Source organism: Eublepharis macularius, chromosome 6 (assembly GCF_028583425.1).
Source record: "Eublepharis macularius isolate TG4126 chromosome 6, MPM_Emac_v1.0, whole genome shotgun sequence".
Classification (NCBI taxonomy): Eukaryota; Metazoa; Chordata; class Lepidosauria; order Squamata; family Eublepharidae; genus Eublepharis; species Eublepharis macularius.
Genome location: NC_072795.1, coordinates 63994688 through 64018491, shown reverse-complemented (window position 1 = coordinate 64018491; position 23804 = coordinate 63994688). Strand labels below are relative to the sequence as shown.

Here is a 23804-nt window from a genome sequence, read left to right as displayed (position 1 = left end):
AGTGGAGGACGTGGCTTCTTTTATTGAGTCAAGCCATCTCATTTTTGGTCTTCCTCTTTTCCTACTGCCTTCCACGTTTCCTAGCATTATTGACTTTTCCAGAGAATCTTGTCTTCTCATGATGTGACCAAAGTACAATAAACTCTCCCTGACCCTGCTCAATTGTGGCTCCTCCCATTAGAAGGCGCAGCCCTTACTCTGTTCCTATAGGGTTCTGTACAAATTATGCATATAATTCTGGGGTGAGCCAGTTCAATGAGGCTAAATGCACAGCAACCAGGAAAGTGCTTGGATATCTTATGCCCTCTTCATTCTGGCTAAAGACAGATCCAACTTGGGATCAAAGTATGGGTAAACAATACAGGGCAAGAGGAGACTAACTCCCTCAGCTGTTCCTTGAATCCAGGGCAGTGTTTTAGACTGCCTGGGTCCGCTGAAGGATTTGTTACCTGTAGGAACAGGGAGAAAGAAAGGTGTCACTGCAGATCCACACGAGAAAGAACATGAGTTATAAAACTGTACTCCTGTTTGAAACTATGCGACCCCCTTATTCTGACGCCTAGCATTAAGAACACAACATGCGCCAGCTGCAGAGACATGATGGCCAGAGCCACGTGGAGAGTTGGACGCAGCAGGGAGGAGAAGCAGACATGACTCCCTGGAGCCTTCTAAAAGGGTAGGAAAGGGGCCAGTCACTAAGAGGTGGGGGTGGGGGGCAATGCCTCCTTGAAACCCAAGCAGTATATTAGACAGGAGAGTTGGACGTTGCTTTCTATTTGAACGCCATTCTTCTTCTTCCGGGTTTGCAGAGCAGACATCATCAGAGCATATACAGAGTGTCTTTCCCTCGCCATTGCAAAACTAAAACCAGCCCGCAGTACGCGTGAGGTTCAAGGAAAGAAAGCCTTCGAGGCTCCAGTAGACCACAGGGTGCGATTACGAGCAGGAGGAGGTCCCAGCACTTTATTTCCCTGCACGATGTGCGAGACTGAATGAACTAGGACGACAGGCCTGGAGGATGCGGGGAGCAGCACAGGAGGACTGGAGAAAGCGACTCGGGGGTGAGAAAGGCACGGCTGACGAAAGACGATCAGCTCTATTCCCTTATTTTTTCAGCTCTGAGGCCCTTTACCGGGAGAGGGAAGAGACTACTATTCCCAGCGGCCCCTGCGCGCGAAAAGGGCGGGGCCAGATCGAGAGCGGGAGGAAGAGGCGAAGGCGGAAGCAGCTGAGGCAGCGCCTCCCGGCCCAGCGTCCGGTAAACACCCCCCCCCCCCCCGGGCTGTCATTACTATGAGGGGTCTTAGTTTGGTTCTCGGCTCTCTTCCTTCTCTCGACTTCTCGGGAGCGGCGGCTCTTCTTTCTCTCCCTTGGAAGTCTTGCTCTACCCTCCCCCCCGCACTGTTTCATTTTCGGTGTTTCCAACTCTGCTGTGTCCGCCTCTGACGGTTAGGCATTGCATACGCCGCCAACAAGTAGGCAGCGACCCCAAGAAAAGAAAGAGAGGGGGGGGGCGTAATGGGATTCTTTGATGTGGGCGGTGTAAAGGGAAAAGCCTCTTTTGAGGGTTTTCCTAGTGAATGTTGTGTAATAGGCGTGCAGTTGTTTCGTAAAACAGGTGGTTCTGATGTGCGAGCATTGTATTTTCCTAGTGCTTCTGCCAGAGTATTTTGTTATTGGGGATAGTTTCATGTGGGTAGCCCTGTGGGGCTGCAGAATAACAGCAGGGTTTGAGTCCATTGGAAGCTGAGAGACCAACAAGATTTTCAGGGTAAATTTTAACAATAAGAAGCGACCTAATAGCCACCCTACTAGTAGCCGCAAAGAGCGCAATAGCTACCTTTTGGAAATCTAAGTCTACACCCTCAATTGATAACTGGCACACAAAGGACCGTCCCAAAACAATCCAACATAACATCTATTTAACCTCTTTGCTGAAAATATGGGACCAGAACAGGAAAAATCTAGTACCAAAGATATCAAGGTATTCTACTTTCACATATCAATGCTGGTCTCTGCTAGGACTAGACAAGTCCTTCAATGAGTTCTGGAGTAGAGTTGAGCTATCTAGATTAGTAGGTATCCCATCTGGTAGAGGTTTATTGGAAAAATCAGAAATAGAATGCATAATTAATCAAAAAATTCACTAGTTTAGCTACCTGCAATTACAGAATCTAGCTGACCACATTGACCTGAACATATTACTTGACACTCCCATATCAGAATTTGAGAATCTAATAGATTCAGCTTCAAATCATAGCAAGGGAATGATATCTAAAACATATAATATAATACTATCTACCCAAACAACTAAAACATGGAAGTATCTATGAAAAATAAAAAAATTTATTAAAAAAAAACATGGAAGTATCAGGACCAATGATTTCAAGATTGCCAAATTGAAAAATCCACTGATAGATGGAATCGAATATGGTCGTCCAACATTAATACTTCAAAATGTATTGTTACCAAAATACAAACTTATAAATTAATTAACAGATGGTATATAACACCAAAGAAACTTCCCCAGATTTCTTCCACATCTCCACCTAACTGCTGGAAAAATTGTGGGGAGGAAGGGAACTTTGCCCATTGTTGGTGGAGATGTAAACATATTGAATCGTTTTGGAAAGCAGTGCTAAAGGAAATTTGGAAAATAATAGGATATGAAATCTCCCTGATGCCAGAAATTATTCTATTGGACCAATGGGACAAATACCAAGACCAAATTTCAACAATAAGAAGAGACCTAATAGCCACCCTACTAGTAGCCGCACAAAGCGCAATAGCTACCTTTTGGAAATCTAAGTCTACACCCTCAATTGATAACTGGCACCAAAAAAATCTGGGACCATTATATATCAGAAAAGCTATATGATAAAATTTACCAAGTAGAAAATTTTTCAAGAACAACCAACTTTATTGAGAAATTGTTTCCTTTCGTTGAATATCTCAAAAATAATAGTTCCTCACCTGGTCTTAAACTCTCTCATACATATGCAAATATATAAGTAATCTGTCAATTTAATATGTTAGAATTTACGAGTACTTTCTCCTTATATTTGTTCAGATATATGCTCAGATATAACCCTCTAAATTGCTTTAATATTCATTCAATTGTTACTTATTATGACATGTTATGTGTTTATTAATTTTGATGTATGTATTTATTAATGGATTTTAGTATTAACTTCTTGTATGACTGCAAATTCATGATTGTATATAGTTTAATAGTTTATTGTTATAAAAAAATTAATAAAAAAAATAAAATTTTCAGGGTATGAGCTTTTGAGAGTCAAAGCTCCCTTCTTCAAATACTTGACTCTTGAAAACTCATACCCTGAAAATCCTGTTGGTGCCACTAGACTAAAATCCTGTTGTGATTAGGAAAATGCGATTGTCTCCCCTTTCCTTTTCCAACAACCCCTGTAGTGTTGTGCCCTGTGGAATAAAGTTGTGCCAATCTTGCAGAACCTTGTTGGATGGTGTTTGTGACATCACTGCCTGTGAGGCCCATGGTGCTTTGCTTTCTGACGCCTGTTCCATTTTGAAGAGTTCTGAAAGTTGACTGAGGCACAGGCATGGAGGAGGGCAGTGATGCCACAGAGCCCCCTTTCCATGTCATGGGGGCTGTATAGCGAGGTACCATTACTGTATACTTGTTAGCCTGATTACAAAGCTATAGGACATGTTTTTTAGCAAGTTGAGTTTGCTTGTTTTCCCTCCACCTGTGCATCATTGGTGAGGAGCATCATTTTAAAAGTCTGCAAGGGCCAATTCAGCTTGGAACCATGAGGGAAGGGCTCCCCTACCCCCGTTTTCCTGAGCCTAAACTGCTAGGGGAGTGAGTTATCTGCCACATTTTGGAGCTGTATGTGCAGTGTTCCCTCCCTGCCATGGTACTGACTCCTCAGCCAAATTGGGCCCTCTCAGACTTTTTAAAACTATGTTTCTCACAGCTAATGTGTGGCTGTAGGGAAAGTGAGTTCTGTAGTTTGGCCCTGAGTGTGTCAGGCAAGGTCTATACTACTAACTGAAAGGTGTCTGGAACCATATCCAAAGCCGTCCCAAATCAAACATTCTTAACCATTATAACAAAAGATGCTCTGGTTCTGAAAAATCTTAAGCAGTTGTATTATTTTGTTTTATTACGCCACAATATTTCTGATTATTACAATACAGCTTTATATATTTCCACTGTTGACAGTTCTCTGTGAACTGAGGGAGGAACAATTATTCTATAATAAATCACCCCAAAAGGTACTGGGAAAGCCTCTCCATCAGAATCATGTCTTAAGGGGAAGGGCATACCATAGCTGTGGTGTGGGTGTCAAAAATGTATCTGCATCTGTTAGTTCAGCTGCCCAGTTTTGGTGCACAGTTAGTAAATTACGAGGGAGATCTTAGTTTACAGTCAGGTATGGGGGAATAAGTAATCCCTGATATATGTAAGCTAGTTCCTTAAGAATGTTATGGCTTATAACGAACCTCTTAATTGGTGTCCAGAAGATGGTATGAAGCTAACACAGATACCAGAGAACTGGTAAAATATGTATTCAATTGCACTTGAATCTGCTCAACAACTCTCAGCAGAACCACGTTGGAGAATGTGTTCAAGTGGCCTAGTCCTACACAACTTTTTTTCTCTGTAATCACTAATACTGTCTGACCTTATGGGTTATGACTGCTCTGTAACTTTTTTTTAAAAAAAAACTGTCTATATGAATGTATTGGGTAAACTTACTTAATGCACCTGATCAGAGAACTTAGATTTTTCTCTCCATAGGCAAAGAAATTGTTTGGAATTATCTATAGTTATTAATGCCCTTTTGTGTGAAATGTGAAAGAAGAAGGGCCCCTGGCTGCCTAGTTTAATATGTAATGTGTAATGGATATATATATAATGGGCAGGCATTGATACTCCTTGTGCCATTTTACATACTGTTCTCACTCACTCACCCTCCTGTTAAACATCCTGCCTCCTATGCCACTTGGGAGTGGTTTGAAGCAGCCTGCATATATATTTAAGACTGAGAATCTGAGAATCTCCTTTTCCTTTCCTTTTATCTGAGAATCTCCTTTTCCGTTACTTTTAACAGATGAGTGATGGCCACAACTTGCGTATAGAAAGTTGGTATCCCATTTAGTTGATCAGATGATATTTGTAGGAAGATCTTTTCCAAATGTATCACAGTTCAGACATATGAGATTGTTTCCTCTAAAAATGGATCACAAAAGCATGATGTACCAAACTTTTCTTAAGGATCAAATGATCCCTGATTCCTATTAATTAGCCTCTGTTGGCTTTTCTTAAGTGGTTTTGAATGCTCCTTATGTGGTTTTTCTGCTGTCAGCCTAAACAGGGGTTTGTACTCCTGACTTGTCTGGTAGTTGATGCTGTATTTGGAGAGGTGCATCAATGTCACCCATCCTATGTATTCCCCATCATTTCCCTGTGCATATTGGATTGGAACAATTTATGTGAGTAGCGGCTGCAGTCCCTTGGGCACGATGGATGAACCACAGAAACTGCTGGGACTTTATTGAATTAGAGAGAGATTTTGTTTGTCAGAGCTCCCGCAGGATGGAAGTTATATGGTATCCCCTACTACTGTGCTGCAGCTCCCTCCTCTCCTGGTGTGCATGCAGTCCCAGGCACTCGATGCCTCGTAAAACATATACCCTTCATTCCCAGCCGCCAGGCTGCGTTTTTCACTGTCTCCTGCCAGTGCACCCCATAACTGCCATTATTCACTGCCGTGCTTCAGCTTCTTTGCGTTGTTCACATATGCTGGTGGTGGGGGGGGGGGTGACCAGCTGTGTGATGGGTCACTTTCTGACAAGAACTGTATTTGTGTTGTATTGGGATTTAGAGAGGAATAGGGGTAGGAATTGATGCTGGGGCTGGGACTTTGCAGCCTTTGCAGCAACATTTCATAGCGAGTATGAGCTTTTAAGCTCCACAGAACTCTTCCTTAAAGCTAGGGAGGGTGGGGGACACAGTCTGAGATGTATATAAAATATTACTTAAGGAGGATATCAATGGTCTGGTTGTGTGACATCATTTTGAATCTTAAATCTTGTAGTCTCAGCAACAATAAAGACAAATGTCCCCACCAAAACCTAGGGCTTTACAGTTGTCAGAGTGTCTTCTTGATGATGTTACAGTTTTCTAAGCATTCAATGTTGCATTTCATGAACTTAAGCCTTACTAGCTATATTTATTTTTATCTATATTGGGTGTGTGTGTGTGTATATATATATATATACTACCAACTAAGGATACTATGTTACATATCCAATGAAGTGGATTTTAGTCCATGGAAACTTATGTGATAATACATATATTAGTCTTTAAGATGAAATGATACTTGCCTTTGCTACAACAGACTAACATGGCTGACATTAAGTGTCCCAGCTGTTGACTATATTGTATTCCACTTGCACTATGTAGTCTGCCTTGGATCTCAGTGAGAAAGACATAAATACATAATAATATAGTTATGTACATAATATTTCCATAAACCAAATTTTCATTGTATTCTTTAAATGCAAATCAAGTATATTCATCCCTATTTAAAAATATCAGTCCTGGCTTGGGAAAAATGCACATAAGTAACACAGTTAGCAAGAATTTGTAGAAAATCTCAGTAAGAAAAGTAGTGAAGTTCAGTGGAGAACAGAGTAGCTGAAGAGAGCCCACCAAGGAGACAGCAAGTTTGGAAAGAATCTTGCTTACATTCTTATTTTCAAGGTTCAGCCCTCTTCAGCTGACTCAAAAGTTAGTTTGTAAAAATAACCAGAATTCTCAGTATTCTGACAGGAGATTGGTTAACTCAGTTTTCTGATGAGTGAAACCATTGGTGGTGCAGCTCGTGTTTTTCAAAAGAGTTCTATGGGCTTTATAAAGACAAGATTAGGAGGTTCAAATGGGCCTCTTCAAGCTTTGTAGATGTGCTAGAAAGGAGGTGGGTACAGCTGGTAATGCAGCCAGCCACTTGCTCTTAATTGGGTACTTTTAAAAGACATGTATCCTGGACCCTCCTCACTACAGGAACTTCTTCCTAAAGTGGAGAGACTTAATTATTGCCAAATACTACTGTCTGAGAACTTGCTGGAAGTAAAGGAGAAGGGAGGAGCATGCCTGGTGATTCATACAGGGGCTGCTGTGCATGTGAGAGGACATCAGAGGTCTAGCCATCACAGGGAATGCCACTTCCTTTTGCCTCTGCCTCTTTAATCCTTCTGGTGTGCCCTGTCAATTCCATCCATTTTTCAATGGGCAAAGCTGATCTGTGTGATCATGGGTGCATCTGGTCTTTCGTCCCCCCTTCCTCTGGGGTGTGATGTTTCTGCAGCCTGAAATAGCAGCAGCTCTTTCATCATTGTCAGCTCATCTCCAATTTGCTCTCACCCTGTCTCTTTCCAGGTTTCTGTCCCTGCTGAATGTCTGCATTTCCCCCATCTCTGCAAGCTGCGCCTTGCCCGCCTGAATCGTGTTTTATTTCTAGCCTCGCTCACTTCCTTTGAATTATTTCCTCGCTCTCTCAGCTCTTTGCCGCAAATTCCCCTTTAGTGTCATCTGCAAATGTAATTGTCAGGCATTTGAAAATAAAATTTTGGGAATCTTTCCCTGAAGTTCAGTCACATTGAATTTTAATGCTGTTACTCCACCCAGTATCTTTTGATGGCAATTTTGATAGAGTCAATCTTGTGCTCTTTTAATCCTGGTTGCCCTGATCACCCATGATCCCGTCACTGTCTCGATGCGTTCAGGCTTATTTCCACTTTTTCTTGGTCTGGTCCCTTTCTTATGCTCTGTATTGATGCAAGGCTTGGCAGCAGACTATTCCACAACTGCAGCACTATCTCCTACTGAAAATCCAGACAGAAACTGCCATGGGTGGAATCAGGGAGGGGCACCAGCATTGCAAACTCTGTATAGTTTAGGCCCCCTAACCAGAATCCCACTTTTTACCAATAGCTGACCAGGTTGCTTTAATTTAACTGGCCAAACCTGTTTTTTACTGTGATGCAAGTCACTGTGAGGAACTAGGTTTATATGTATGTAAGGGTATAGTGACTTTTCCCCCACAAGGTCATTCCTCTCATTTTTATTTTTCTGGTTCAAGATAGATTTAAATAATTTTATTCCTGCTGGATTCCTTGTTAATTCTCTGCTTATTTATTAATGTCCTCTCCAGCAGGGCCACTACCCTTGATATATCTGTAAAATCCTACCTAATTTCTTTAGTCTTTTTGGTCAGACATTAATTCACTCTCCTCCTTTGTTGCATTGTCTCTTCCGTGCAGCTTTATAAAAATGCTATTGACTTCAAACTCAGTTTTAGTGAGGAACAGGCATTAGAAACGGTAGGTTCTTCTGAACCATTTCAGAAAACCCGAAATATGAAGAAAATGAGTGAATTCCTTCTTTTTGTGTCGTTTAAAAAGGGTCTTGCCTTTAGATGCTTGGGAGGCTTATGACGTGCACTCTGTTCTTTGTATGCTTACTAAATAACTGTAAAGGGCAAGAGAATTTTTAGAAAGGGATGTAGAATAGTATAGCATCAGTTGTTGAGTGGGGTCAAGATAGATATGGAACTAGATGGTGCTAAATTCAGGGCAGGGTGGAGATACGGGAACTGGTTTGCCACCCAGCTGTCTGGATTCCAAGCTATTTACTCACCAAAGAGTGTTGCATGGAGATCCGGAAATGCAAGGAAGTGTGGCAGAGCCCCTAAGGTAAGTGTTTTTTGGTTACTGGTTTGGAGGCTTTGTCTGTTGCTGCTGAATGGAAAGCTAAATTCTTCCTTTGCTGCAGCAGCAAACTTAATGGTATGATCTCCATAGTTGCATCTTAGACCACTGTGTGTGAAGGATTTTGCAACAATCATAGCGCCTCCCACTGCATGGGGAAAAGCTGAGCCCAGGCCAGGCTTTTACTCTGCCGGAAAGAGAAAAAGGAATGGGGCTGGCCATTGTGGCTTATGCTGCAACCCAGAAGAGAGATGATGGGTTATGTCTGCATTTGTGTGCTTAGTGCTAGAGAGTGAAGTGAAGCAGCAGTAGTCTTAGAATGGATGTATAGCTTTGTACGTTGCTAGTGTTGGTGTTCACCAGGGCAGCTGGATGCTAGTTGCAGGTTTGGGCAGTGGCTGCAGTACTTAATCAAAGTTCCTTTTCTCCTGCAAAGCAATGCTTGTCTCAGGAAAAGCTGTTACGTTAATGGATAATACATTGTCCCAACTGACAGAGGTTAATTATCATTGGGAGATTCCCCAGCTTGCAATAAATGAGGGGGTTTGTGTGTGTGGTAAGGGTGCGTGGGGGAACTCAAGTGTTAAGTATTTTGGGCCACGAGGACCATATTTGTTGCTGAGCATGGGTGGGGTTTTCATGAGGATATTCAGGTTATATTGTAGCTGTCCAGCACTTAATAAGAGACCTGGAGAAATTAACACTGTAAGGCCTCATATTTCTTTTATCAAGGTGCTCCCACTGAGGGGGAGGCACTCTTCCCATGTGCCTGGAGACTAAATGAGTGGAGCAATCTAAAGGGCTTTCTAATTTGGGCTGTTTGGAGTCTCCTTGCACTTCTCTCTTTTTATTAGCGTTATTATTTTGTAAGAAGTGCCTGTTATGCAGCAGACAATAAAGAGTGACATTGTGCGTGTATGAGCGCTGAATGACACCTGGTGCTGTCCCTCAAGGGCACTTCACTGCTCCCTAAGCACCAATCCAGAGCTGCTCCCACATCACAAAAGCAGGTGGGAAAGGGGATGTGTAGGCAGATGCTCTCTGGTCGATGCTGAGCCTGAAGAAGGTGGCAGCAAAATCCCTAGGGCCAAGAGCACAGCTGGTGTAAAAACTCTTAGCTTCTCAGAGCTGTGAGGCAAAGGATGCCTGGCATTGTCTTCTCTTCATTGGCCAGCCCAAAGGGTGGCAGTTTCTCTCCTGTGATCAAGGCTTTAAGGTTAAATATTCTATTGATGGAATTATGGATTGAGTGGAATCGGAAACCTCAAAGGCTAAAAATACAGTTTGCTGCCAGGAAGCAATCCAGGCTGCTGGGAGCTCATGGGGTGCCACTTCAGCTTGAACAACTGACTAACTGCAGGTGTGGTAGAGGGCTTTGTGTGAGTCTCTCCCCCCACCCAAATGAGTGGTGTTCCCCTAGCAGTGGCTACTGTTCCCTGTTGTACTCAGCAGTTTCTAGAATCCCAATTGCTGCTGCCAAGAGTGGGGCCCTGGCAAGAGTATGTTCCAAGGGTGGATTGCAGATGTAGTGGAACAGGAGGGGGCTATTTTGTAGGCAGTTTGTTTGCTTTGGACTTTCTGTATAAGTGTTGCTGGGTGGCTTTTGGCCACCTGTTGGCAGAATGTACCACTAAGTCACTTTGGGCTCCTGATTTTCAGTCAGCTTCAGCTCTTTCTCCCTTCCACCTTCTAGTTTACCTTTGTTCATTGCATAATTGCTCCAATAATTCTAAATATTTACCCTTTAAAGACATTTATATCTTGCTTTTGTGCTGTCAAACCCTTAATGGCAGCTTACAACCTAAAAGCAATGCAATAAAATCCAAATACAACATCTAAAAATTAAAAATCCAACAAGTCACAATAAACAGCAGCGTTCAGCAACAAAAATACATCCTCCTCCAGAGAAGGAAATAAAACTCTTTTACCTGGAAAGTAGAAAAGTCAATGTTATACAAGTATTTCTAGATGGGTATTTTGCAGTCTGGGTACCACCAGAGGGAAGGCTCTCACCTGGTTGCCATGTGCCTGGATGCACCAGGAAGATCTCAGAAGCTGATCTTAAGTGATGGGCAGGTCTGTATAGATGGCCCTTTCCCACTTCTTTGAGGAAATGCTTAAAACACATTAAAATTGAGAAGGGTGGAGACAGGAGAATCCCAGTGTGTCTGCATTGTTTCTTCTTCTTAGGCTAAGGCAAGTAACGCAGTTGATGCTATATTTTCATGTTGTAGGCAGCCAACCATGCTGCCTGGCCCACCTATGTCTGAGATTCTCTCACTATGTGAATGGCAGGGAGAGTAACACATTCAGATACTATGACAAATCCCTGATTGCTTGTGATGGGCATGTATGTGGGTTGTTTGCTGTGCTTGTTGTGCTTGATGTCGCCTCCCCTCATGCACAGAGTGTGATTGAAAGCTTCCTGGCTTACCTTCATTTGAACCCCCATTTCTTGTGATGTCCACATACACACGCCTGGGCCTATTGGAGTTCCTTCCCACAAACTATAATTCTAAACCAGGATTAAACCATATTTTATAATTCCAGTTTGTAGGCAGGAAACAAGCTCTAGTCTGTCAAGGCATCTACATATGGATATCTTGGCAAAAAGGGAGAGAGTAACAGATGAGGCTGCAGAGAAATCTGTGGATGGAGAAATAAAGGGATGTGCAGCTGAGAAAGGTGGAGATATGTGGTATTTTTATTAATTTTTTATTTACGTTATTTATGGTTCGCCTTTCTCACTGAGACTCAAGGCTAATTACACAATGGCTGGGGTATTCAATAAAAGATACGCTTAGTAAACAATACTATAGGAATGTGAAATAAGCAAAAATCTGATACAGAGCAGAAACAATTCTAAAACAAAACATAAGCTAAAACAAAACAAAGAAATTGACATGACCTGTGGACATGGAGAAACTCTCCAGTAGGAGCATAATTACAGCAAAAGATGGTACATAGTAGTACAGTCAACAGTCCCTGCTCCCCTTTTTTCAATTGAATATTTCATGACTAGGAAGAATCTCTGCTGTTAAAATGACTATACTATCAAAATTGAGTTTCCTGTTTCAAATTATCCCAATTCATATAGATCAAAAGATTTTAAACAAATGGCAAAAAGTAATAAATGACTTCATATGGAAATGGAAGAAACCAAGGATAAGATTTAAAGTATTACAGGATGACAAAAAACAAGGAGGATTGGCAGTACCAAATATTAAACTGTATCGCCAGGTGGCAGCATTGGTTTGGATAACCGATTAGATTATAAATCCAAGTAGAAGACACATCAAATTATAGACAATGGATGCTAAAGAGGGCATTCATAATTATTTATGGCTTAAGAAATCACTAAAATCCATTCAAAAGCAGGGTGGGATCCATATACCATATACTATACTATTTAAAATATGGTTTCAGTGCAGAAATAGATTGAGCCCACCAATCTCGCCATTGATGTCTCCAATAAATGCTCACTGTGACACTGCCACCAGAAATATTGATCAGCTCAGCTATGAATCTATGATAGACAAGCAAGGAAATGTGAAAACTTGGCAAGAAATTCAAGTTCAAGGGGAAAATTTTTCCATGGTTGATGTATCACCAAACAGTATCTAGGTTTAAAGAACACACTCTTAAAGACGGTAGTAGATTAAGAGAAAAAACAGAATTCGAATCATTAATAAGAGGTGACCTGAAGCATCTATTAGGAAAAATTTACAAAATTTTATTGCAATACTGCACAGAAATGGAGCAAGTCAAAATCTGTGTGTTAAAATGGATGAAAAACTTCAGAGAAAATATCCTTGTGATTCAATGGGAAGATCTGTGGACTAAATATATTACATTTACAGATTGTCAGTTGTTAAGAGAGAACCAGGGAAGATTGTGAGGCACTCCAAAGGGATGTCGAGCTGGGCAAGTGGATGTCAATGTGGCAAATGAGGTTCAGCGTGGCCAAGTACCAAGTAATGCACATTGAGGCCAAAAATCCCAAATATAAATACACAATGATGGGGTCCAAACTGGCAGAGACTGACCAAGAGAGAGATCTTGGAGTCGTGGTAGATAATTCACTGAAAATGTCAATACAGTGTGCAACGGCAATAAAAAAGGCTGGGGATTATTAGGAAGGGAACTGAAAACAAATCAGCTAGTATCATAATGCCCCTGTATAAATCAGCGGTATGGCCTCATTTGGAATACTGTGTACAATTCTGGTCACCACACCACAAAAAAGATATTATAGCAGTGGAAAAAGTGCAGAAAAGGGCAACTAGAATGATTAAAGGGATGGAACACTTCCCCTATGAAGAAAGGTTAAAGCACTTGGGGCTCTTTACCTTGGAGAAATGACGACTGAGGGGGTGACATGATAGAGATTTACAAGATTATGCATGGGATAGAGAAGGTAGGGAAAGAAGTATTTTTCTCACAATACAAGAATTCGTGGGCACTCAATGAAATTGCTGAGCAGTCAGGTTAGAATGGATAAACGGAAGTACTTCTTCACCCAAAGAGCGATTAACACGTAGACTTCACTGCCACAGGAGGTGGTGGCAGCTTCAAGCATAGGCAGCTTCAAGAGGGGTTTGGATAAACATATGGAGCAGAGGTCCATCAGTGGCTATTAGCCACAAGGTATAGATGGAACTCTCTGTCTAGGGCAGTGATGCTCTGTATTCTTGGTGTTTGGAGGGGCAATCTGTGGGAGGGCTTCTAGTGTCCCTTCCCGACTGGCAGACCTCCTGATGACACCTGTTTTTTTGGCCACTGTGTGATACAGAGTGTTGGACTGGATGGGCCACTGGCCTAATCCAACATGGCTTCTCTTATGTTCTTATGTAACTGGTATAGAATGTTCTTTAGATAGTATACTACCCCCAAAGACATTGCAAGAATTAGTAAAGACTATAGTGGATAGTGTTGGAAATGTCAGTGCACAGATGCAACATTTTATCACATGTGGTGGACATATAAGAAAGCACAAAGATATTGGATAAAGATACATGAGGAGATGCAAAAGATTCTCAAGCTCAGATTTGAGCTAAACCTGAAAAATATGCTACTAAACATTTTACTGAATAATGTTACAAAAGAACAGGGAGGTCTTTTCTGATACATGGTGACAGCTGCAAGAGTACTATATGCAATGAAATGGAAAACAGATTTGTGCCCTGACATGCCAGAGTGGAAAGGCAAGATGTTCGAATATGCATCAATGGCCAAATTAACTTCTTATGTGCACAATAGACCAATAGTGGAATTCTGGAAAAAATGGAAAGATTTCTTTGGTTACTTAGGTTAAAACTAAGCTAAATTAAGGTAATTATGTTATAAAGATAAAACACAGGAGAAATGACTGATTACAAATTATTGCCATTAAAGTTTGGGTATAAGCAACTAAGGAGTGAGGATGAGAGCTATTATATAATTTAGTTATGCTGTTATATATCCAGAATATCTCTCTCTGTTACCTTAATCTAAATTCAGATGTAGAGCTTATATAAGTTTTTGTGCACTTTCTATTGTTATAATCTTTCTTTTTAAATAAAATCTTTACTCTAAAAAACCCCCAAAACAGTCCATGCCCCTTTACCAGTTCCTCTCTCTCCAAACCATTTCCTTACAGCACAGTCCTATTTTCTGTGTAAAAAGCCCTTCTGAATAATTCAGTTTTGCATAGTTTGTGGAAGGCTGGAAGAACAAGCGCTTTCCTCGTCTCTTCTGGCACATCATTCCATAAGGTGGAGGCCACAACAGAGAATGTGAGTGTACAGGCAGCTGTTGATTTTGCCCTTTTGTAGGGTGGCACCTGCAAAAGGCCCTGTTCAGATAAGTGAAGTTGCCATGGCGAAGCACAGGGAAAGAGGTGGTCCTGTAGATATGGAAGACCAAGGCTTTGTGTGTGGTAACCAACACTTTGAATTGAGCCCAATAACGGATGGGGAGTGACTGCACGATGGCAGTAATATGCATGCTTTGCATAGCTCCTGATGATGATCTAGCGAGATTCAGACCGCCCTGTGGTGCACAAAGAGGAGAAAAAGTTTGCTGTGGGGTATACAGAGAAAAGGGGAGTTGACAGAGAATTGGTTTAAAAAAAAACTGAGTAAAAGTTTCGTTTTCTTTCACTGACATATTCATCCCTTTTGATTTGATAGAAGTAGCCCTAAGAGTAATTCTGATTTGTCTGCCCTTGCCATGAAAGATGTCCAGCCTAAGAACCACCAGTGTTGAGCTTCTCCTTTGGCTCCGTAGCCCTTCTCAGTTTGAGAGCTACCTTGTTCCCAGCACTGCTTCTGGAACGCCAGTGATAGCAAGTGTTTTCGTTACTTTTGTGGTTTTCAGCCTCCATGTCCTGCAGTGTGGATTGTGGGATTCAGTGTAGAACTTAGTGCAGCAAGTTGGAAGTTACGTTGCTCAGTGTAGTGTAAAAAGGAGACACGCCAAGGGACACTGATTCAATCCTTTGAGCATGAAATGGGTTGGTGCCGAGGCGTGGCGGGGGGCGTCTGATGAAGTGTGTAATAGACTGCAGATGCAAGGGAGATAACAAAACCTGGAAAATAAAATTTGTGGACTGCAGTTACTCTCCCCACCCTAAAAAAACAAAAAGAAACCTCTGCAGAGTCTGCCGCATTATCCATAGCCTAGTTATCTAGAACAAGATGATCAAGGCCTCTTGAATCAGAAGAGTCATGTTGGACTAAACCAAGGGGTCTGTCTGGTCCAGCATTCTGTGTCCCATCAGATGCCTCTGGACTCCCATATTTCTCTTCACTTTCTAAATCCCATTTTAATTCTATCCATCTTTATCATGTCCTCAGTGATCTCCTGTCCTCAGCCTAAAAGCCTCAAATTGTTCAGCTGTTTCTTGCAGGGAAGGTGCTCCTCCCTCTTGACTGTTTGGGTGGCCCTCTTATGCACCTTTTCTGGTTCTTATGATATCCTCTTTGATGTGGGTGACCAGAGCTGTACAGTTGTGCCAGGCTGTAAACAGAGTTCGATCTGATACTTTGGATTAGGACAGCTCCACGTTTTACACAGCAAACATACTTGCTGTGTGCTTCTACATAAAGTGTGGGCATCATAAACTTACGTAATATATTCTTTAAATGCTCTTGTGTGTAGAGTTGAGAGCCCTGATTGGACTAGGACTCCCAGATATATACAAGTGTGTGGTGTCCATACACAACAGTTGTGTTTGCTTGCAAGGAGCGGAATTTCCTCATGGGGGGTGGGACAGAGTTGGAGGACATTGGAAAGTTTGTAGATTCTGACATGACAAGACCTTCTGTATGAAGTATTCATGGCTGCGATTCTTTGGACCATGTCATGGTGCTGTTTGTGCTGCTTCGTGATGAAAAGCTGTGGTAATCTGAAAGCGGTGATTATGCAGGTAAGAACAGACTGCTGAGTTATCTTCAGAAAGGCTCCCTGTTTGAACATGTATATTGGGCGCTAACCAGGAAGGTTTGGGCTCAAGCTCAGGAATCATTCAGTCAGGGGCCTGTAACCCATGGCACCAGAGCCAGATGTGGCTCAGTATGGAACCAAGTAAGGCTCTTTAAAAAAGAAAGTGAAATCTTTAAATTAATGTACCTTGGAGGGGTAGATGGGTGCCAGAATAACTAGGATTATTAATCAACATGTAAATTATTAGTACTGTTAAACTGTACATTTTCAGTTATGCAAACGAGCTGTTCTTTTGTTGAACTCTTGCTTTAAATTTCCATGTATTTTAGCTCTTTAATTATAAAAGATTACTGGCCCTGGCTTAAGTGGTATCTGGGTCAGGGAAAGCCGACTTCAGTATTCTTGTAACAACTGTATTCTCCAGACTACTGTCCAGGGTTGGAACAAGCCGACCTCATAGCTAGTCAGGTTCTATAATTAGTTGGCATCCTCTGGCAGAAAGGGCTTCATAGGTATGGAGCATGTGCTGTCAGTGATATGAGATTGTTGATGAGAGAGGGAGCCTGAGGAACAAATGTGTTTTCTGAAAGATCCCCTAAAGTGACAGATGCCAGTGAAATACACTGCAGACTCCTTGCTCCTGTTCTTTATGAGTGAAACTGTGAATTTTTTTCATACCTTGGTTAATGTAAGCAGAGGGTGACTGGGGGTGGGGGGCTGATAAGTTGCTTTGGGGACCAGATCCATGCTGTCAGTTAAATAGCTCTGGTGTAAGTGATCAGAAGGTTGCCAGTGATCAAAATGTCTGATTCAGTACTAGAGTCCCTGTCCTTAAAATATGTTTTTTGCCCCCATTGGGAACTGTATATCCAGGCTTCCTAGTATTGAGCCCTGAACTCTCTCATGCACTACAGTCACATCTTTTCGAAAGCTTATGCTACAATAAACTTGGTTAGTCTTAAAGGTGCTACTGGACTCTTTTTGATTTTTCTACTACAGACTAACACGGCTAACACCTCTGGATCTTTTCTTTATCTCTCTGATCATCAGGGCTAAAAAGCATCGAACAGAACCGAGACCTCCCTTGTTTCAGCAACTGTGGCTGTGAAAGCAACATTGAAATCGGCAAGTGTCAGCAGCCTAAGATAATAAATGTCCCCAAATTCACTTTTGTTGCTGTTGTGCTGCTGAACTGCAGCTAGCTTGAGAGCAGGCCTGATAAACCAGTTTTGGAGAGTTGTTGTTACATTTCTAGGAGCTCCTGGGATTTTTCCAGCCCTGTTGGAGACTGCTTCCCATCATTGGTTGCATTGGCTAGCAAGCCTGATTGTATAGACTGAATGTCAAAAAGCGCTCCCTACCTACAAGAACAATTGCAACAGAAAAAGGAGATTGTGAACTCTTTGTGTGTGTTTATGTATGTGTGTTAAAGACTGGATGAGCATCTAGCAGAGGTGGATTAAATCAAAGAAATCTTTCATTGCAAGGGGTGTACCATTGAGGTTACTTTCTGGTTTTAAGGTTTTATGAAAACAACTGTGTTAGTGGTGTGAAAAGTCAGCGTGGATTGTGGCATGGTGCACTTGTGCTATGATGTATGAAACAGCTAAACGGATAGCAGAGAACTGGTTGTGGTAAGTAAATTAGAGGAGTGAACTGGAACTCTCCTTTCCCCCAGCCATGTAGATCTCCGGTGCGGTGTGTATCTCTCAAGTGTCCAAAAAGGGTAACAAGTGTAGTGTTTTTGTGTGCCATTGCCCTTCAAAGCTGCAGTGGAGTTTGCTGGCATGAGAGATCCCTAGAGCGCCCAGCTAGCTGAGCACAGTCCCTTATTCACAGTGGGTGTGGCTGTTTGGAAAGAAATAGATTGTACTTCGTTCTGAAAAATGACTCTTCTAGGCTGGAGCTGTCTTAATGCTATATTCACTTCTCACAGAGTCAATAAAGATGAAGGGGACTATTCTGCTGGTGAAATTAGCTTATTGGAGAAAGGAAAAGATCCAACAGCTCTGTCTGCACCTCTGTTAGGAAATAGATTGGACTGTTTTCTGGCCTTTTTCAGTCTGTGTGCCCCATACCCAAGGGGATGCTGAAACTCATGCTGTCTTGCACTCTGAGAAGGCCATGTTGTGAGCCATCCAGGAAGCCTTCAGCACTATTCTAGTTAGATTTTTCCAAAAAGTAACTTCTCAGGAGGGCATGAAGAGAGATTGTATCCTCCATCTTTGTTGCTGTGGCTAGCAGACCAGTATTTTTCTAGAGAAAGCTTAAAGCACTGTCTTCAAAGGTGGAGCAAGTATCTTGGATTGTATTTGGTATACTAGTGCCGATACAGAGCAGTGAAGCTGTGGGGGTAGAGCAAGTAAGGCTACCAAAAACTTCCCCAAGCTGAATATCGAATCAACAGGCTTCCCTGAATCCTTGATACGTTTTCCGGATAATTTCCCAGAATGTAAGGCTGAGGTTTGGCACAAGATAGCAGGGAAATATTCTCTGGTCCAGGCTTTACCTGAATAACCCTACCTCCTTCTTTCTGAACAATGATGCCTGCTTAAGTTTAACTTCCTAGGCATGTTCACCTTTGAGACAAAAAATAGGTAGATAGAAATGCCTGTATGTGTTTCCTTTGGGGCAGGTGTGTGTGTATGTCAGATGTTTGCCTGTTCTTGTCTTGTGTGTGAGGTTTCTGTGTGGCATAACTGCCCTCCAGATGCTATGCTGTCTGTGCATTGCGCTTACTGGGGAGGGATCTGTTTTCAGTTAAGGGGAGGGGAAAGAACAGAGCGGAGCAGGGAGGGGAAGGCAAACAGAGCCTAATGCACCGGAGGTGCCTCGGAAATGAGAACCTTGGATGAATTCCTGGCCCTATTGATTGGTGCACAGTTTATGCATCCTGACATTCATAATCTTGGTCTGCTGCTGATGGTCCAGATTAATGGGCCCAGGGGCTGTCCATCCGTCACTTCCCATTAATTACCAGAGAGGTGTTTTTCCAGTGATTTACCTGACAGTGGGGCCATGATGAATACCCCTCAACAGAGTGGGCAGTGATTAATCTTGTGGCCACACCCTTCCCCAACTCTTCCTCCCCCCAACCACAGGACAGACCTCCCCCCCAAGCCATCCATCTCCATAAACATGGCCTGATGCATATTTATTGGGGCCTGGGGCTTGGCAGATAACAGCCTTGCTGTTTGTGCCAAAGCTTATGAAAAATAAATCTCTTTGGCACAAAGGGGGCTACAGATACACTGGGCCTCAGGGTGGTGGTTACATTCAAAGACCCTGTGGTCTGGGGTTTTGAGGAAAGGGTCAGGGGGTTGAATAAGAGGAACCAAATGTGTCTAAGTGTTTAGAAGAGGCCTGAGAGCCAGGATTTCTGGATTCATTTCCTTCCATTGAAAAAGGAGTGGCCTCTGGTTATTAAAACAGCAAGGCAGAATTCTCAGGTGGCCTTTCCATCCTTTGAAGGTCTGGCTGGCAGGGCATGGGCTCCTCATTGTTACTCCTTGCCTGAGATCAGCATGTTTGCAATTTAAGAGCTAGGACCCAAGGCTTCTTAGTTGTTTTCTCAGGCTTGCGTCTGATTCACTGCACTCTGTGCATTTAGCCTTTTGCCTCTAGCTATTTTTCCTATCTGAACAGTGCTGATCAAGAAGGTTCCTTGGCCAAGGTAGCATGAGACTGAGCACCAATTTTCAAAGAATCTTGTGCACGCTGGATGTGATGCTCACACTGGCTGTGTGATACAGCTCAGTCACCTCCCAAATGAGCAGGTTGTCATCTTCCTTGGTGTAGCCTTTACATTTCTAGTCCATGGAGCTTTTGAGATGTTGGTCTTTGAAGGCAAGACCTCTGGCATCATCTGCTCTGCCTGAGAATATCCTCGAGTAATCCGTTGCCCCATTGCTCTGTCTAGCTCAGTATTATCCCTTCTGACTGACAACAGCTCTCCATAGTCTCAGGAGGAGACAATAGTTTCCTAGCACTTTTTTCCATTTTATATTACAAAATTTATACCCCACTTTTCTGTCCTCATAAGAGCCACCAAGGAGTATAACAAATTTCAAAATTCATAATAAAATCACATCTTAAACACCATTAAAACCAACAAAAATACATCATTAAAAAATTAAAAGCAGAGCTAAAATACATATAAAAACAACAATTAAAACAAGAAGGAGGGATCACTGAGGGAATGCCAAATTAAACAAAAAATCTTCACCCGCTGCAGAAGACGGCAATAGAAGGGGACGGTCAAGTCTCCTGGGAAGAGAGATCCATAACTGAGAAGGCCATCTCCTGTATTGCCATCCATCTAATCTCAAAAGGCAGAGCCTCTGAAAATAACCATAGTGGTCAGGTAGGTTCATAAAGGAGCAGGTGGACCTTCAGTTATGTTAGTGCCAAACCATATAGGGCTTTATAGGTCAGCGCCAGGATCTTGAATTGTACCCAGAACTAGATTGGAAGACAGTGTAGATGGCCAAGACTGGAGTGTCAATGGGCCTGTGACTCACTCAACAATCAATATCCTGGCTGCAGCATTCTGCACCAGTTGATGTTTCTGAACACTTCTTAAAGGTAAGGTAGACTTCTTTAGAAGTGGACACACTACAGCCTTTTTCAAGACTGGGGTGATCACCCTCACTCTCAAGGAGGCATTACCTATCTCTTAGACCCAGTTAGCCCCCCACCCCCACTGGGCAGATTTAAGTAGTCAGGAAGGGTAAGGGTTATACAAGCAGGTGGTAGGCCTCAAACTTCCAAGGATTGTATCCATATCCACAGACTGAATAAATAGAAAAGTATCTCAAACAACTAAACACGTTGGCGCCCTGGCACCATCTGATCTGGTCACTGCTAATCTAGAATTCATATATATGAGATTTTATCTGCAAATTACTGAGCAAAACTTCCACAGTGGGCCACCGAGCTGTCCACCTCCTGCTGGCCAGATCCCAATAGGCCTCTGATGACCTGGGACAGCATACACTATAAAAGACTCTGAGTAATTAGAGGTGCAGAGTGGTAAACCGCAGTACTGCAGCCCAAGCTCTGCCCACAACCTGAGTTTGATCCTTGTGGAAGCTAAGTTCAGGTAGCCGGCTCAAGGTTGACTCAGCCTTTCATCCTTTTGAAGTCAGTAAAATGAGTACCCAGTTTCCTGGGGGTAAAGTGTAGATGACTGGGGAAGGCAATGGCAAACCACCCCATAAAAAAGTCTGCCAAGAAAGCGTTGTGATGTGACGTCCCTCATGGGTCAGTAATGACTCGGTGCTTGGACCTTTAACTTTTTAAGTACTGGATTTGGGGCCTTATGTCCCTGAATCACAGCCCCTTCACAGATTTTTTTTAATGCTCCAGCAGGTTTCTGCACTGGAATGTGGCAGCAAATGCAAGTTCCTGTTAGCAGGCTTTCCATTGTAAACAGCCCTGTATTATTTCTCTGTCTTTAGAGCCAAAGTGGTGGTTTTCTTGGGAATTGGATACAATTTGCAAATTAATAAAACAGAAACAAAAGATTCTGCATTGAACATACCACATACATGCAACAGGCCAACATACAGGTCACATATGTCATCCTGTGAGCACCATTGATCTGATGGGCCTTTCCCAGTTGTAAGCATGAATCTTCTGTCTTAGTTTTGGACCTACGTGAAGGTCATTTTCACAAGGCGATTCAGCATCTCGTCTCCCTCAGGCATCCTGTTGTGAAGTCCTTTGGATTGGAAAGAGCTTGTGGAAAGACATTGATAATAGCACACGTGGAATACTCAGTGCAGCATCTTCTGTTTCAGCTTTATGGATATTCAAACGTTAATGTCATGTATACTATATATTTTTAGAAACATAGCTAAGAGGAGATGCAACATGCTTAGCATATCCTGTGGATCTTTTACTTCTTGGTTTGTAGGTGCTTAAATCTATCACTTTAAGTGTTTGTCAGCTTAGGATTTATATACTGCATTTATTGCATATCCATGGAAACGTGATTGCAAGGAGGAGAGGGTACAACACATCCTGTTTCTTCCAGCCATGGTATTCATGTAGCCCTACTGTAGTATTGAATGTGGGCATTTGGTGTTGGAAAGGGGGTGATGGGGAGGCATTCTTTTCTAAGCTTTGTAGGCTTTATTAATTATCTTAGTTTCTTGTGGAGATGGCAAGGTGGAGTTTATTGAAGTTTGGTGCTGTTTTTTCTTGGGATGTCAGTTTCAGGTGGTTCCTTATTCAGCTAGTCTTGCTTCTCACCTTGATCTCTCTTCAAAGCACACACATGTGACCTCAGTAACATGGGTTCCTCATATGGTTCCTTTTCCCACAAAAAACAGGAGGGGGGCTTTGGGCAAGGTGTTCTTAATAACTCTCCTACTGAAAATTCTTTCATGATGCTTCTGATCTCCTTAGATGCTCTCTGTGAAGTAAAGATGGTGACACCTTTGGGGCAGTGGGCGCTTTAGACTGTTGGGGCCTTAGCAAATTCCTGTCCTTTCCAGCCAGCCTTTGACCAGTGCAGTAATTGTTCAGATTTGCTCTAACTTACTAGCTGGATTAATGCAGTTTTTCCTCCCAGTATGCTAATCGGCTAGTACTCAGCCTGTAAAAAGTGAGATGGGGTCAGTCCAAGCATCCCCATACAGAGACTAGTTGTGAATTTAGCCTGTTAGTCCTGCAGAGATGGATGGAAAAGAAACTTGGCATGACTGATCTTGACTGAATATTTCTAAAAGAGAACGACCTATTGCAATTCTCCCAGAGGAAAATTAAGAAGTTCAGGTATAAAAGGAAGATCTAGAGAATGAGTTGTCACCCCACAGTTGAAGCTCTGGGAGATAAATCTGACAATTCTAGGCTAGGGATTAAGCATAGATTAAAGTTGCATTTTTATTTTGATCTCTTACAGCTAATTCTGTTCAATTGGATTATCCATAAACTATTCACATACTGTGATTGTATGTGAAAAGCTGTGTAGCTATCAGGTAGGAAACAAAAATGAAATGGTTAGGTAGTCTGTTAGAATGTCTGATGTTCTGGAGGTAGCAGTCTGTCCCTCCCCCCTTATGTGCTTTTAAGGGTGCTAAGTAGACATGGACACAGACAAAAAACCCCACAAACCATGTGATTCGTGGTTCGTAGCATTCCACGATCCACGAACTTCCGACCTTTTCCTAGTTCAGGAATTGGTTCGTGGCATTTCAACCGCACCACACCGGCTGCTGAAGCCAGTGTGGGGCGTTTGAAACAGACAGCACCTTTCTCCTGCTGCCTGAGCAACAGAAGAATGGGGCTATCAGTTTCACAGACCCCGCACTGGTTTCAGCCCGTCGGCTGAACCCAGCACGGAGTCTGTGAAACTAACAGCCCCTTTCTCATGCTGCCCAGACTGTCAGTTTCACAGACCCCACACTAGAACCAGTGTTGGATCTGTAAAACTGACAGTCCGGGCGGCAGGAGAAAGAGGCTGTCAGTTTCACAGACCCCATGCTAGTTTCAGCCCATTGGCTGAACCCAGTGCTTTGTTCCGTAAAAACACGGTCCCACGAAACGCGTGTTTTGGTGCAAACGAACCAGCCATTCCGTATGGAATTTTGTTCCGTGCTTCGTTTTGTGCCCAT

General features: G+C 42.6%; 1 protein-coding gene across 1 annotated transcript in view; it reads left to right on the top strand.

Annotated features, from left to right (window-relative positions):
• Window positions 1-1177: 1177 nt before the first annotated feature.
• The window catches only part of R3HCC1L (R3H domain and coiled-coil containing 1 like), a 39906-nt gene continuing 17279 nt past the window's right edge, over window positions 1178-23804 (top strand). The window contains exon 1 of the mRNA XM_054983198.1: window positions 1178-1258. The gene's annotated coding sequence lies outside the window, so the exon portion shown is untranslated. The remainder of the gene's footprint in view (window positions 1259-23804) is intronic.